Source organism: Falco rusticolus, chromosome Z (assembly GCF_015220075.1).
Source record: "Falco rusticolus isolate bFalRus1 chromosome Z, bFalRus1.pri, whole genome shotgun sequence".
Classification (NCBI taxonomy): domain Eukaryota; kingdom Metazoa; phylum Chordata; class Aves; order Falconiformes; family Falconidae; genus Falco; species Falco rusticolus.
In genome coordinates, this window is record NC_051210.1 from 36,182,218 (window position 1) to 36,199,358 (window position 17,141).

Below are 17,141 nucleotides of genomic sequence, written 5' to 3' on the forward strand. Positions count from 1 at the left end.
CACTATTCAAAATCGGGTGTCTTTTGGAGCAAGCCCTTTGTTGATTACTAAAGTTAATCACAGTAGGTGTTGGGAGATATGCCAGAGAAAGAATTTAAACTTGCTGCATTACAATAACTACACAGTAGACTGATGAGAGAGGATAAAAAAGGTGACAACACCAGCACTTTGTGATTATCTGAGAGGTGGTTTTGACTTCTGATGATAATTTTTCGGTAATCTGGACTTTTTCCGTTTTACACATAAGATAATGAAATGCCCTTTCTGCACAGTCAGTTGCTCAAAGATCAAATACTAAGCTTTTTTGGTTTAACTTTGGCTAGGATAACTTTTTTATAAGCTAGCTTCAGTTGTGTTTATCATGTCTGTACTGAATAAAGTTTTGCCTTGGTGTCAGTGTTGAATGTGGACTTAAATTACAGATTCTAAACAGACTATGATACCCGTTACCTTTTGTATGCAGCCTTGAGGTTTAAAATCTGGGAGTACTTAAGTGGTCTTTAAAGTAGCTGATATTATGGAATACTTGATGGTGACAAAATTCCTATTTATGACTGTTCAGATAGTTTTTCACCAATAAAATATGCTATAGATCTAATTTTGATCCATCCTTAGATTTCCATGGTCAAGCTACAAAGAATTGCTAGTGATCAGTAATCAATATTTGCAATAATGAATTTCCTGACTTTTTCCATGAACTACATGGAAGAAGTTAAGCCATAGGCGTGATAGTATACAGATTATTTTACTGAAATGTGCTGATTTTCAAACTTTGTTAATAAGTAAATTCTTAACATTTTATTTGTTTATACCTAAATTGCTGTCTTGAGAATAATAATTTTTGAAATATTTAGATTTGAAAAGATTTGAACTTTTTTAAAAGTCTCTCTTGCTTCTTGAAGCTTTTGCTATTTCCTGTACCTTTGTTTTCCATTAATCTTCCTGCTTTTTTTCCTTAATTTTCCAGGATAGCCACCAAAACTAAATGCATTGCTAAGTTGCTTAAAAATTACTTAAGCAATGACAGTGTTTGGTTAACAGTAGACCTTGTTTTAATGTTTATGTCTGAATTTCCTAAGTGCAGTCATGTTGCTGTTGTGTGACTGGTGGGAGACAAGGGATATGCAGAAAGTTCCATTAAATTGGTGGTTTAATATGATAGTAGAAATGAATTAGATTTATTAGGTGGTGATTCCATTGAAAATGTAATGAGTCGGTTTCATTCTGGTTGCAGTGCTCGTCTGCTCCTTGGTGCATAGTGCTGATGAATGCTGTACAATTCACAGTACACACATGTTTGAGGTTTGAAGTGTAATTTGAAATCTGTAGAAATGCATGATGACACAAGTGTCAATAATCACCCCTAAGTACCAAGGCCAGTTTTGCTATTTTAGTAACTTTTTACTTTACCAGTAGCTCTTTGAAACCATAGAATTAAGTGTGGGTAAGGTATCACAGCTGCAGTATCAAGACATGCTGGAGTCACAGGTTAAAAATGGAAACAGTTTTTCAATGTTATGGTGAAGACAGCAAGATAGTGATGTTTTTTTACAAAGGTGGAATGTGGTAGTATTTGTGTGGCCCTGGGTTTGAACACAAAACAGTGCTCATGAAGTGCTGGCTAAGAGTAATAAGGTATGAGAATACAAAGTGCTGCGGGAGAGCTGCAAAGGAGAAGATGGGACAGCAGGATCTTGGCTGTCATTAGTCGTGAGACTAGGTTGAGGAAGTTATTTGTCACCAGAACTGTTGCTCACTCATTGCTGGTCCACCCAAGTCTAGAGAGTGACTGTACATTGGAGAATGGTGAGGTTCTGTGTACTGGAAATTGTTGCATATCAGAAACTGTGTTTGCAAGAAAAAATAGTGATAGTGACTCATCTCCTAGCAAAATCAGATGCAACTGAAATCATACAGATACTAGCAAAGGCAAAGGAATGAAGTTATGTGTACCTTTTGCAACCTGGGGGAAGAATTCAACATGCGATACCAAAGGGAATTTACTATGTATCCACACAGATTTCTAGAAATACCTTTGTTGTGCTGGGCTAAGGAAAGAGTTGAGAACAGCTAGGTCAAAAAAAACCCCAACCTTTTAACAGTATTGAGCAGAGGGAAGAGATGGTATCAAACGGTAAGTTTTGAACATGTTCTACCTACTTCAACCCTTAAAATTAAAAAAAAAAAAAAAAAAAAAATCAGTATATGCGTACTGCTTTGGCCAAAGGGTTTCTTTCTGCAGCCAGAAGGAAGGTGTAGTAAGGTAACTCGTGGGTGAAGGAGTCCTTGTTGTCACAGGTCGAAAAATGGCAGCAGTACTTGCCTTTGGGGTAGTTTACTGTGGAACTGTTGATGGACAGCATGAAACTTGCATAATGCCCGCGATCTGTTTATCATTTGAGTATCTTATTTGGTGACTGAAAGGACTGACATAGCCGTTTAATTCCAGAAAACAGGAGTAGACTCTTGGGCTGTTAGTACACGCTTCTGTCTGTTGAAGTATTGTCCCTGTAGGTAGTGTTGATGCGTTTGGGGAGACAAGTGGAGGAAGAGCATCTCGCTGTGGAAGCAGACTGTTCCAGCTGCTGTGTCTCTATTCAATAGAACTTAGCCCCAAGGCCACTGATTAATCCTGCTGTTTTACTTTTCACAGACATCCCAGTATTGCTTTTGCCAGACATTAATGGCAAAAAAAAGAAGTCTGAAACTTCTCTGTTACGGATGACACTGGAACAGCAACTTCTAGACCAATGGGTAACTTCAAGTGCTCATGTGTTTACTCAAAGAACCTAGAGGTGAAAGGAGGTTAATGTTAAGGTTTTCTTGGAAGATCCAGGTGTGGGTCTTCTCATTATCACTTTTCCTGTGAAATTATCCACTTGACATGAAATCAATCTTGAAGTTCATGCAAGAGCAAACTAGGTTTCTCAGCATAGGGGTATCATGCTGTGTTTCCAGCAGTCTCAGGATGTATGACCTCCTTACTACTTGCAGTCCTCTGCCTGTTTATTTTGTAAAGTGTTTCCAATATGGATTTTTTCCAAGAACGATGTGAAACTGTGGGATGTTCCTGAGCAGTAATCTAGGGACACAATATACCCATGAGGGCAGGCTACATGAATTCACATAGGAGTACTTAAATCAACAAACTTACTTTCTTGGCTGCTGAATAGCTATGTTGATGATGTTTCCCACTTGGAGGCACTTAAATGTCTAAGCAATATGCTTGGCAGCTAATATAAATATTTCAATGTGGTCAGCTAAAATTATTTATTTTCATAAATCCTACATCCACTTGAAATGTCTCAGCTAGTCAGAGATGACTGGAATGGAAATATATGTTATTACATTAATGTGATGTTTGTTATCCTTCCCATAGTAGAGGCGATAAGAAAAGGTGCTCAGCAGCAGAGAGAACATGTTTCCTTTGTTAAAGGAAAATACTTCATTGCTTCTGGTAAGTAAAACTAGAAATGTGTATTTTTTTCTGTGTATATGAGGGAGAAAATATGCCTTTCTCCCCCCCACCCCCTAGATACCTAGTTTTTCTTATACTAGTAAACACATTATGAATGACCTCTTATGCAAAAGCATGTTTAGCATTGAAAAAAGTGCAATTAAAACTTCACCTGCCATTAATAAGTAACTGCTTTCAGAAGACATATGTTTATGTATATTTTGCTAAGGGATCTGCAAAAAGCAGCACATAATTTTGCACATGAACAGCTGAAATTTCTGCTTTTCAAGCTTGGCCACAGGTAGGTTTGTCAGAGTAATCTTCAGCATGTGATTGCAGAGATGTAGCAGGCTGTCAGTTCAGTCATACAGGGAAACAAACTTTTAAAGCTAGTAATGAGATCACATGTCTTTTTCTTTGTGTTTATGTTCACTTACAGGGTTTGTGTTTAAATTCTGGAAATAAACCAGTCTATTTAACATTAGCTTTTAATTTGTGTTAAAGCTTATTTTTAAGTACTAATAAATACCAGGTTTTTCATTAGCATGGGAGAATCCTTGAAATGTAATGTAAGGGAGCCCTCTGACATTTTGAAAGAAAGTTTGACCCTTCCGTTATGTATGAGCACATGAAATGCAGTAATGGAAAGCATTTGACTGATCCTGGTGGCATTATCTTTAAAATTCAGATTCTGGACCACTATTTCTGTCTGTCTTAGGAGTACTGCTATACAGTTAGTGAAGAGTAATGGGATGCTCTGTGGCAGAACTGCTTGAAACTGTGCTAATATGCATGAGGTTTTTTGTTAGACAAACATTTTACTTGTTCCCAGTGTTTGCCAGGTAAGCTGATCAGTACCATAGAGAGCACTTAAATCATGAGGTATCCCAGGCAAGTTTGGTGCACCATGTGACGGTGATACTAACAGCAGAATCCCTGCCTCATGGAAGTGAGTGTATTTGCTTCCACTGAAGTCACGGCGTCACTGACTTTGGGCATAGTGACTGCTAATACTTACCCTATATAATCCCAATACTGTAGAATTAAGAGCATTTTTGTGGGTATTCTGATCCTAATCCAGGAAGTGTTGCTACGAGCAATTGTGCTGAGTGTTAATGTTGCTTTTTACCAACAGAATACAAATGTATCTAATTCTGGTGGGGAGATGTGAGCCCTCTTGGCCAACTGACCAGTGCTGAATCTCCAAAGGTCTGCCCAGCATACTTGTTTCCTTTTCCTTGGATTTTGGCCTGTTGAAATTATGTATCAGCCTGAGTTAGAACAGCTTCTCACTCAAGTAAGCAAACTAGACTTTTATAGGTTTTATCAAAAGTTACTGAGAATCTTGAAGGATATGAGCAAATTGGTGTTGAATGTTTTATTGAATCCTGTTGGTACTAATTGCTGCATTGGTTGGCTTGAGAACTGTACTACGGGAGGCAACTGTAGCATAACAGCTCGATGAAGAAAGCAATACTTTTACCCTCAGGCAGGTGGTTGTGTTTTTGACCCGGTATAGCTTCTTTAATCATTTAGCTACACAGCAGATCTGAGAATGTTCCAGATGGAGGCTGAACCTACGACCCCCTGACATAAAAACATCTATGATACCAATTACACCATCTGTTGGTCATAAAACCACATTCTCTATCTTTTCTTGGCTCTTGTGTTATACAAAAGCTGAAGGGTGATATTTGGAGCTGTTCTAGTTTATCCATGCAATTTAATGCAGAACACATTTTCACAGAGAGAGAGAACAAAGCACAATAGCACTAAAGTTCAATTTACGTTCTCAGTCAATGAAAACAAAAATGAAAATAAAAAACAGTTGTCTGACTCAGTATTTATACCCAAACCATGGCTTCAATTGTACTTTTTCCCCCAGTGCTTGATTTTAAAAAATCTGAAGAACAACTTCAACCACCACCACCCCAGCTTCTGAGGTTCCTGAACTGAAAGAAGATCTGTAATGTTATAAATTAAATTATTGTAGCGTTGAGGTATACACAGATCACATTAGTAGGCAAGGTGTGCCAAATACTAACTTTTACACTTATTTAGGGATTTGTGTTTGGTGGTAGTGTTTGGAATGTACAGTACCTATCTGAGTGTGGAGAGTTGTTAAGCTGGAGATGCAACCAGTCCACTGCACGTACCTTCAAAATCCCTCTGGATATAGGTCTCTCCTGTTTGAACTCCCTGCTCAGGCTCATCAAACTGGTATTCTGAAATACTTAACAGACTTTGAGGTTGGATCACAGTTTTTGTCTTCCTATGGGTACAACAGTTATCCCTAGGTGATTTATTGTGGTACTCAGAAATGACAATGAAGTACTGAGGGCTAGGATATAAGGAATGATGTACTGAAATACGAGGTGTCATGTATTAGGGATAAAACTGATAGCATAGGAATACATCAGCAAGGAAATGAGAAAAAGTGTGTTACTGGTGCAAAACGGAGAACTGAAGCTGAGGTAGGTTTTATATCTTTTAGAAATATTCTGTTGATATAAGAAAAAAATTATTCGTAGTTTTTGACTGGATTGTATTTCTAGATAGTAATGGCTGCTTATGGAAGCTGTATCATTAAATTCAGTGACCGCTTTTGCACATAATGTCTTACAGCAGGAACAGTTTGGACACCTTTCTTACTGTATGGGAGGTAAGTGGATCAGTAGTCAAAAAGGCTAGAAACATGCATGACCTATGTGTTCTTGTACCATGTCTGATGGTTGGTTCTGTGCTTCATGATCAATAAAGTCCCTGCAACACTACTTTTTAAGAAACCTTGCACTCTAATACCATCGTTTATCTGTCTAACACAAAAATAAATGTCTGCTATATTACGTAAGTAATATACAGTATTATATTACTATATATGCAGTAGATATACAGTAGGTGGAGGAAATATTTAAGAGAAAGTCAAACATCCCCACATGTTAGTGATTCTTTTGTGCTTTGGAAGCTGGCTTCCTAAGCTGAGAATGAAACACTGAATAAAACACAATTAATACATTGTTGTTTTCTTATTGTTGGTCCATCATTACTTTTTAATAAACCACCTTTTTCTTAAAAATAATAAATAATCCATACAAATTGAAGGGAAGTAGTTGAAAATAGAAACTGAAAAGTTTCTATAGAATCTTTGTCATTGGTTAAACTGAGGAAAATATTTAAGTTTTCTATTTGGATGTATTGCTTTTGTGTCCATCTCCACAGGGTTATAACATGGAGTTGGCAAGTACAAGTGGCTATGATGAGGTCAAAAAGAAGAAGAAATACGTAAGCACATGCCAATCAGTAGGATAACATGACAAAAGCACAGTTCAGATGTACTTTTCTTTCGCCAGTGGAAAATTAAGCATACTGTCACCAGAACTTTTATCCTTGGATAATACCAACATGTCCCTCAAAGTGATTTTCATTATTTGTGATAGAATCTATACTCTGAAAAGTAATACTGACTATAACTTAAAAATGCAGGCATAATTTTTTTGCTGTTATAAATACTCTGTTCAGTTTCAACTTTGTTGTTTCCATCTCCATGAACTAGTTTTGATACATCAGTGTTTGTTCATGTTCCTGAAAACAGTTGTCTGTCGTGGTAGAATTTGACATTTCATTGTGATTACAGGCTTTAACACTTTATGTATTAACAATAATACCCATCTTGTTATTTAAAAAAAGTTTAAAAAATGGAAAGGATCTCAAGATACCCTGTGATCTGTTCTGAAGCAGAATCAAATGCGTATCAATAGTGGTGGAGTCTAGTCTTACTGACACAAGAAAGCTTCCACTGAACACAGTTATAAGACTAACCATACTGGACCCAGCAACTTGTTACCAGATCGACGCCTACAGCAGACTAGAAAATGCCTGTAAAAGATGGTTTTACCTCATTTAAGAGTATTGTTTCTCTTTCTTAAGATCTTGATGATCTTAAATGTGCAAAAGGACTCAACACCAGACAACTTTAACAGTAAAATCCTGTAGTGCTGGTCTCATTTCCTCTATTTAATGTCACTGTAAACAATGAAAAATACATTTTACTGTCCTGAACTATCCTTTTTGTAGTTTTTTCCATGTTTGGAAACATTGTATGCTGTACATTAAGGTGTGCTCTTATGCTTCCACATCACTTTTGAGCTCTCAAGGTGTTAGAAGTAATGCAAGCAAAGCCTGGCAGAGAAGACTTCACTGCTTGAGTAGAGGAGGAGATTTATGTGTAGATAAAGGCTAGTCTTCTGAAGCACAGACTGAAAGTCAAAGGGGTACAAGTTTTAATATATGCAGGTTTTATTTCTCATACTGTCGTGATTTCTATAAAATTTTGGTCAATCTCTCCATGGTTTTAGTTTCTTCACCTCTAGAAAGTTGTTTACACAGCTTCTTTAACTTTGGGTTGCTTATTCACTGTTCCATAAGACTTTGAAAACCTCTGAACCAGTAAGTTGTATAGTACAAAGTATTACGAGGTAAATCTCTGTTTCCAAGTCTTATGTCTTCTGCCTCTGTGCGGTGTAATTCACAGTAAAGCTTTCGATCTCTTTGGGAAACAACTGTTTGATCTGTACTCCTTCATTTTTTCTGACAGGCCTGTCTGAATACCAAATTGTAGCAACACTGATAGTATTTAATTTTAAGTACAGCAGGCTGGGAAGGTTATGGTTAATCAGTCTATGTGTTTTGGACAGAAAAGTCTCTCCTAAGGTTTAATAAGACCAAATAAAGCTAGATGGAATAAAACTAGTAGAGTTACATTGGATATAAATGTTAATGTAAATACAGGCTGTAGGGTGGGAAATAGTGAAAGATGACCTGATAAACAGGTATGTATCGGAAATTGTTTTGCTAATTAGCTATGCATTTTTCTCTAAGTTCAGTGCCATCAGATTGTGCTAAGTATTCCTATATATGGTAGTCCTAAAAAAAGGTTAACTGTAATGTTTAATACCTTTGTTGGAAGGTATGCATGTTTTTGTTTATATAGAGTTTAGTTATATTACTTTTGTTAGGCATGTCTGATTAAAATTTGCCAAGAAAGTTGCAGAATAGTTCCCATGTGGATACTAAGTTTCTTTTTATAGCATTTCAGATTTTATTGTTTCCATAAGTTTTCAACTTCATTCAATCCTTTGTTTCAAGTCTTCCCAACAAATTTTAGTTATGATTGTTCAAATCTTCTTTGTAACATGTTGCATCAGATTTTAAAGCAAATGCTGACAGCAGCAGTATTATACCCTACATACCAAGGGGATACCACATGGTTTGAATAACAGGCACCCCTGCTGAGCATAGATCAAATCAAAATCCTTGCATACTCATGTAAAGCACACTGATAGAAATCGGTCTTTAAATCTACTTTTTGATTGAAAAATGGATTCTTTTAGAGTGTATCCTGCCACCGATGCATGCATGTGATTCCCACTAATGCTAATGGAAGTTAAAAAAGCTATAGCTTCAAGTAGTCCTAGAAGTCACCTTGACCTTATACTCCACTAAATAAACAAAATGAACCCCCTGAAGTTTATTGTAGGTAATAGGAAGGCTAACTTTAAAGGTCTTAAACATCACAGTCCTTTGGCATGGTTATCAATGCTAAAGACAAGATTTTTTTGATTAGGCTTTGGGCTGGAATGCATAGTAACAGTTGCTTCATTTCTGCTATTTAAAATGTTGAAGATGTAAACTGAAAGTAAACAGCAAAAGTTAAATTTCCAAGAGTAGCCTTAGTATTAACTCAGTCATGTTGTAGATGAGGAATGTATTTGTGTTATGGGTGATTTTTTGTTGGAATTTTCTTGCCTGAGAATATAATAGCAGATAATTTTATGAAATTACGAATATAAACAAACTGAAAGTAGAATGTATATATAGAACTCTGGTTTAAGTTATCTTATCCTTACTGCACTGTTAATTCTGTCTTCTTCATTTTACTTTAATGAAATTGTTTCCAAAGAATTCAAACAAAAAGAAAAACATTGTGGGTTTGGGGTACTGGTGGTTGGTTGCATTAGAAGATCTTGTAAGAGTCTTTATTTCGATAATATGCACACATCAGGATAAAACTATGTCTGTGGTACATCATTAATAAAATACGTAGATACCCAGTATACAGTCTCCGTGTGCTAGGAGCTCAGGCTCCTGTTGACAAAGAAACTTCCTCAGTGAGGTTAGCATCCATGGCAAGCTCTAGGCTTCACATTCAGCCCCACTGGCAACAGTTCTGCTAAAAAAATACTCCAGTTTTCCCCCACATTTTACAGTGGAAAAAATGATTTCTCATGGTTGGTTCTACCCAGATGTATTTATTTAGTTGTTCTTACTTCTAGTGCCATGTGTGGCTCAGTGGCAATCTGCTCCATTCAGATTCATTTCAGTGTGAGCAACCCTGTACACTGTAAGTCACTATGTAACACAAGTCTCCTAATTCCTTTCCTACCCTTTCAAAAGTACAAGTACCTCTGCTGTCTGTCCCCCTCTCCTGATGAGTTAAAAGCTGTACAAGTTTAGAAAAGCAAAGTTTAAATAGACCACTTCTGTATATTTAATGTTACAGACTAAACAGTAGCTTTTTTAACAAATCAGTCTATGCTTTCTTGTCTGACTCAACTGCTATTATATATAGAGTACTTTAGAACCAACCACACAAAAAAATAATACTATCTCCCATTGTCTTTGCTTTCCCTATTATCCACAACTTACAAGCAGGAGAAAAAGTGCTGTTTAGACTTTCTCCATTTGTCCATCACGTTCCCAGAGGGCTTCAGCTCGGAGCTGGAAACAAGCTGTTCTGTTACTCTGCTTCCTATTTGTCTTAGCTGGGTTGATTCTGATGCAGCTCTGTAGTTGCTGAGGCTCTGACGGAGGACGGTTGTGCTCAGGGTCTGGGTTTTGCTGGGCCAGCATTGCGTAACGTTATAGCTGTTGCACAAGGCAGCAACTGGCACATGCTGGGCCTGCTTAGATGAACTCTTCTCCACAAAAACGACAGTGGTGTCTCAGAGATATCATCATGTCTGTGCAATAGCTCAGAGCTTCTGAGTCTAATTTAACTGTGCTATTTAATTTAATTACAGATTTGTTGTAAGAAGTTGACTGCTGCTATGGTTGGTTAGCAAAGATAGATATCAAGGAGCGTTCATTTAAGAAGCTTTCACATAAGGCAGGTAGACACTTGTGCAGTGCAGCGGCTGATGTTATGCAAGTGAGGTAAACCTCCGTCAAAATGTGTGTCTCAGCAATTTCTGAACAGCACAGGAACCAACATAAGTTGTTCTCTTTTGTTTGATCTTGGTCAAATTACAGCTGTTAGGGGACAACGGTGGTGACTGATCTGATAATCCATCCTTACCTGTTTGCCTGAAGTGGGGAATGCTGACTGATGCCAGAGGAGAGGTACTGATCCCTGTAAGCAAAGCCTCAGATTAGGCAAATTTAATTGGATAAATGAGACTCAAACCAGGAAGTATAGTCTCAGATTCCTGAAGTGAAACAGGACAAGGTGTGACCAAAGTAGCTGACCAGGTACAAATACATTGATTCCCTAATAAAAACAGTTTACTTGCCTTCAGTCCCTTTTCTTCTCCCTCTGTTGTGTATGGAGGTAAGACCTTTTCATTCAAGAGAGTTATCTAATCTGCCCCCAGCAATTGCTTATCTTCCTTGACAGACCAGACTGAGCTTGCAATTTAAATCTAAGACAAAACATGAATAATTTTTCTAATTCTTGCTGCTTTCAGTAAGGTTGTTTCTGCTTGTAGAATTTAGAGAATATAACTGCATAGAAAAGTTGGTATAACTAAGTATCTTAAAATCCACTTTAATAAAAACAAAGTTCTAGAAGAGGGACAAAAAAGGCACAGACTGGTTTTTTTGTAGTTGTGTAGTGAGTAACTGTTGATTGTTTGTATTCCAGTAAAAGGAATGAGAAAAGGTAGAGAGCATCTTTAAGTGAACAGAAGTAGCTCACTTTTCTGGTTTTTGTGAAGTATGTATTTATGGGACTGGTACACAGAGAAGGTGAAACAACGGAGGAAAAAATACCATATACATACATATATAGCAAGTAGCAGCACAGCAACATCAAAACCATTTGATAGCTGATTCAGACATAGTGCAGCCTTGTATCTGTATAGAACAAAAAAGTCTTATTTTAAAATATCTTTACTTGTTAGCACTATGCTGCTTTTCATAGAGTACCTCAAGAATCCACATGGGAGTCAGAGACCCAGTTGTTTTCTTTCCAGCTGATTACTTTGCAAATCTCTCTGAGGAGAAAAGGTTTTATGCAATCTTTAAAATGTTTCAAAAGTAAATTCAGTGTAATCGCATCTTCTTTGGTGGACTTCAGTGTGAAGCCTGTTATCTATACTGTTGACTAGTTGCGTGTGTGTTAAACAGTTTTATTCATGCCTGTACATCTTATTCAACTCCATGTCACACTTTCAGGTTCCCATTCATGAGATACAGACAATGATCTGTGAATATTTTAGAATACCTTATTAACTTATGGTATCCTAAATATTTTAATATTCATCAGTATGCTGAATTTTCTTTTCATAAGACTTAAAGTTCAGACTGTGGGTGAGAGAAGGGAAAAATGTGGCAAACTTCCTCAGGGTTGTAGAGGAAAGCGAGAACACTGGGGAGCATATACTGAGAGCCGACTGCACTCACCTGCTCCATGCCATGGGCACAGCAGCACCTGATGGATTGTAGTTGTATTCATCTTCCCACTACTGTTTGTGTGTTGTGTTTGAAGTTCTTCCCATGGTCAGTCTTGCTCCCTTATGTGTGTATGCCATAGGTGTCCCCAAGTTTGGGGAGAGAAGAGGGAAGGAGAGGAATTTCACTTTACCACGTGACTGATCCCTAGTGCAGGATTGTGGTGTGTTAAGCCTGCTTCCGCTAGACCGAGTTTGTGGTCCATTTGGGGGCTGCTTGCAGAGGAGTTGCAAGAAACATCATGTCTGTGTTATAAGAAATAGGAGCTTGTGCTGACTGCTTTTAGTTTTCTCTCAGATTTTACCTCTTTCTCAAGTATATCCATCTTCCCCCCCCCCCCTCTAAATCCAAGACATTCCTTGATGCACTTTTGGAAATCTTGTAATGATATTTCTTCCATCTGGAGTACTCTTAAGTGCTCTTGGCAACAAGAGTATGCGACTTCTGATTCCTGTCTGTGGTCATGAACACCCATATGCCAATGTTGAAGACTGACTGTTCTCTAGCTACGGCTAGCTGTAGAAAACAAAACAAAACCCCACCAAAATACCAGCCCAAAACAAAGAACCCCAACCCAAACCAAAAAAGTTCTCACCTTCTCTTCCTTCCCCTTTCCCAGCTTCCCCCACAACTATTCTTTAGGCACAGGCTTGCACATCGAGGATCTCCAGAGAGTATTATCTGTAGTCAATACCCCTTCGGTCCTGACTTTTAAATACTTGGTTCAGTTCAGTGTTTCCTTGACACCTTCACGTTCAGATGATGACCTTTCAAAATAAAACAGTATATAGTTTTGTGGTGACTTGTGAAGATCTGATGTATCTTGAAATTGATCAGTATTTTTATCCTGCATAGTGTGCCATGCTCTGCTGTCTGGATCCACTCACATTCTTCTGTCTCCCTCACTGAAAGAATGTTGTACTTTTGGTATTGCCTTGTAAACTGCACTACTTAACATAGCATCCTAGTACCGAGAGCTTGAGTAATGGATTTATAGTTCTGTATGAACTCAGCAGCTACCTTAGGGTGTTAAGGGCACATAGACACCCTTTTTTGAAACTTTGAAATCCATCAAATGTGTGAATGTTGGTGTTCCAGCTTGACAGCTAGAGCTTGTTTTGCAATTGACATAAGTTAAATAGTTACAATTTTAATTGTTCGTATGTTATTTACCAAACTGTAGCATTCTAGTGCCATGGTGATGGCTGATATAAACAACTAAAATAAGTTCATATTAAGTATTTCAATACAGCTAATGACAAACAACAATGAAAATTCCATGAAAAAAGAACCTTAGGGGGGGTTTTTGGAATATGAGAGACTAAATGCCAACCTCAGTCTTCAGTGTAATCATAATAATTTCAAAGATTAGTTGAGCTCTAAATTATATTAATTCAGATATTTATGTTCTTGTTTGATTTTTATAATGGAAAACTAAACCCCATTCTCTATTCAGATTCTGATTCATCTTTTATGACTAAGAGGATTGAGACGGCATCAGTCTGAAGATGCTGCCTGTTGTTCAGGCCATCAGGTGAGTATGTTTTACAACTTGGTGTCAGCTTTCTTTTTCTGAGCATTGTCTGCATCCAAACTTTAGAAATACATGAAAAGCTTTGATTATTGTTTCCTGTTGTTCTGGGCGTGAGAAATACCCTTGGTGCTCTTCTTTTTGAAGGAGTGTAGATGATGTGAATACTTGCCAGATCTGTTTGTTCTGTGGTGGGCCAGCTTCTGTGGCAATACTGCTTGATATGTTTGTATGTGCAGAGCTGGAAAGAAAAGCAAGAAGGGAGATGACTCCTGAGCCCATTTAGAAATGGGCTTTTACCTTCCTGAGGTAAAATACTTCCTTCAAAATATTTGTTGTAGCTATTTTAATATACACACATGTATCTCAATATCATGTATAAAGCATGATAAATAATGGTATAAAAGTGTGGATCAAAAACTGACACTATCTTGCTTCCAGCAGAGGAAGAGGTTGTCTGATGAGTGTTTTTAACTTTTTTTTTTATTTTGATAGTTACAAGTTGCATTAAAAATAAAAAGATTGGAAATGTGCAGATAGACTGTGAACATGCAATTCTTTGAGTGGCTGCTCCAAAGTTATAATTGGTTTTATTCAGCGATTTGCTAACTGTAATGTTTCTCAAGGTGACCAGTCTCATAGATGCCCTATACCTTGTTCAGTGCCCAAGACACACAGCTGGGCCTCCCCTTGTGCTTTCTCACTTCCATCCCAAGACTCTCCCATGTGTTTATATACAATGGCACAGCTTCAGTAAGAGGGGTAGGGAGTGTCCCACTCTTCTGCATAGTGTCTTGTGGCCAAGGCACTCCCTGAGGGCCTAGGTGCTGAGAAGGGTCAAGAGCCCAGCTCTTCGTACTACAGGCTGGTATGGGCTGGACCAGTGCATGCATCACCATGGTTTCCTTCAAGCTGTGCAGTTTCAGAAGACAGCAGCTAAAACTGTTTGGGTGGTCAGAATCAGACATGGGCTGTCAACAGCCTCAAGCATTGTGCTGGGGAAGTTTCTGGACCTCAGTGGAACTGGATGTTCGGTTGCTATGGACAGGGCAGTTCTGGCAATGTATAAATGTCTGGGTGTGCAAGGAATGTTTACACCAAATGGGAGACAGCTATTGAGGTGTTCGGGATTAAACAGGTACATTTTGAGGTTACAGATTTGGACTTGGGTGTCTGAAGCCTGTCTGGATCCTGTTTTAGACGCCTACATCCTTTTCTCACTTTTGGCCCATAGCAGAATTCTGTGCGTACATTACCATTGTGGAAGAAAGCCCAAAAGTTTATCCTGAAAATGTGAAGCATGTAGGTAACGTCCACAGTAATATTTTCTGCACTGCTTTCATTAAAGGAATAGAAAGATTAGATGCGGAATAATTTTTTTTAATACAAAGTGCACCAATTAAAACTTACCTATGCTTGTAGAATTATTATAGGAACACTGAGACCTTGAAGTTTGAACCACATCTAATCTTACATTTTCTTTAATGTTTCTTTTGTTGTATTTATTATGAAAGCAGACACACACAGCAAATCCATTCAAATTCTGACAGGGATTTCCAAGCAAGTTTAGGCTGAATTCCAGCTTTGCCCACTGCTCTCAACTGCTCCTATCAAGCACATACCATATGGCCATGCAAACAAATACATGCACAGCTTTTGCTTTGTCAAGCAGTGACAAAACAGTTTGGGACCATATGCTGCAGAACACAAGTGAGCACTCTAATGACTTACATGAGTAGGGTGAACTAACTCAGAAGAAATGTGCAGTTGTCCGTGCTTCTTTGCCTGCTGTACGTATTTTTTCTACAATACAGAGCAAGAATTTGTACTGTGGTTTCTTCACTGCAGTGACTTCACCTCAGTCCTGCCAAGTGATTCTCCCTGAAATATGAAATGGCCGTTTTTGTGGTCACTGACAAAATCACTTGCGGCTATGAAGGTGACTTAAATTCTCAGTAGCTAACTTGGTCTAGTCATCTAGCCTTCATAATGTAACCAGTTTCCCTTGCTAAGTCAGAAAAAGAATTCACAACTGAAATTTCTATCAAATGCTTATTTATTCCCAAATGCAAAAATTGTTTGGATCCATATCCTAGTTATTTTGTGAGATTTTTTTGAAAGCATCAGAGAAAAAAAAACCCCAAATTATTATTTCTTGGTAGGATTATGCAAAATGTAGACTAATTTATGCAAGCAGTTTTATCCCATGTTATATTTGGAAGGTAAGAAACTCAACTGAACAATCATAAGCTCCAGAGGAACATAGAGTTTGTAAGGTTTTAGGCAGGTAATTGCTACAGGTTTACAAAAAAGTTTTATTGATTAGAAAGTCACAGCACTTTCTCTGCTTTAGTTTCTTGGGCACACTTCTTGTCACTGAGTGAGTTCATTTGTTCCCTGCAATAGAACGATAATCCCAACCTGTAACAAAAAATGTGCTTATCACAACTAAACAGCAGATACTGCCTAGACTGGGGAATGAAAGTAAAAATGGGGGAAAGGACATTAAACATACATTAAACTGCAGGCCTAGTTACTTCCCCCGCTTTTCTTTCCTTTCCCCACCCCTCCCATGTAATCTACTGAAGGAGGTGCAGTATCATGTAACTGGGAAGTAACAAGCTCACTCTTCTAGCCAGTGACAAGTAGCAGCTTTATTTTGGAAAGGAGCAGAAGAGTATATAGCCTTTTTGTTACTTGCAGGTTGTGTGCTGCATATGCTTCCTGTATCACATTATATGGCTACACCTTCTTACCCTTTTCCCCAGAGATCAAGGCTTTGTTCAACTCTTGTAGATGGTCTTTCTGAAGAATGAGGAAAAAGTCACCCAGTACCTACAGATCTTTTAGTTTGACCTCAGGAAGCTACAAAGCTCTGGGACAGGATTTGGGAGAAAACACATCATCATGGAAGTTAACATATTTACTGAAGAAGTATTGTGTCAGGGAACCTTAACAGCTTCCTTTCAGTGATTTTTCAAAACAAAGGACATACTAGATCTGGATCAGGTTGCCCAGGGAAGTTGTGGATGCTCCGTCCCTGGAAGTGTTGAAGGTCAGGCTGGATGGGGCTTTGAGCACCCTGGTCTGGTGGAAGATGTCCCTGGGCATGGCAGGGGGATTGGAACTAGATGATCTTTAAGGTCCCTTCCAACCCAAACCCCTCTATGATCCTATAACAATTCATTCATCTGGACAACATTTTATATACCTCCATATGGGAAGTTATGGGTTAAGATGGAGTTCATAGGGCTTCCTTGGTAAAAGTGTAAGGTGGGTGATGAGCTGAGAGGAATGTAAGAAAACTTGAATTGCAAACCATTAGGTGGAGGGATGTTCTTCACTATTGATCTCTAATATTTAATATAGATCTAATGTCTTCACAAAAGCTTTAGGGCACATTAAAAACGTGCAATCAAAAGTTTT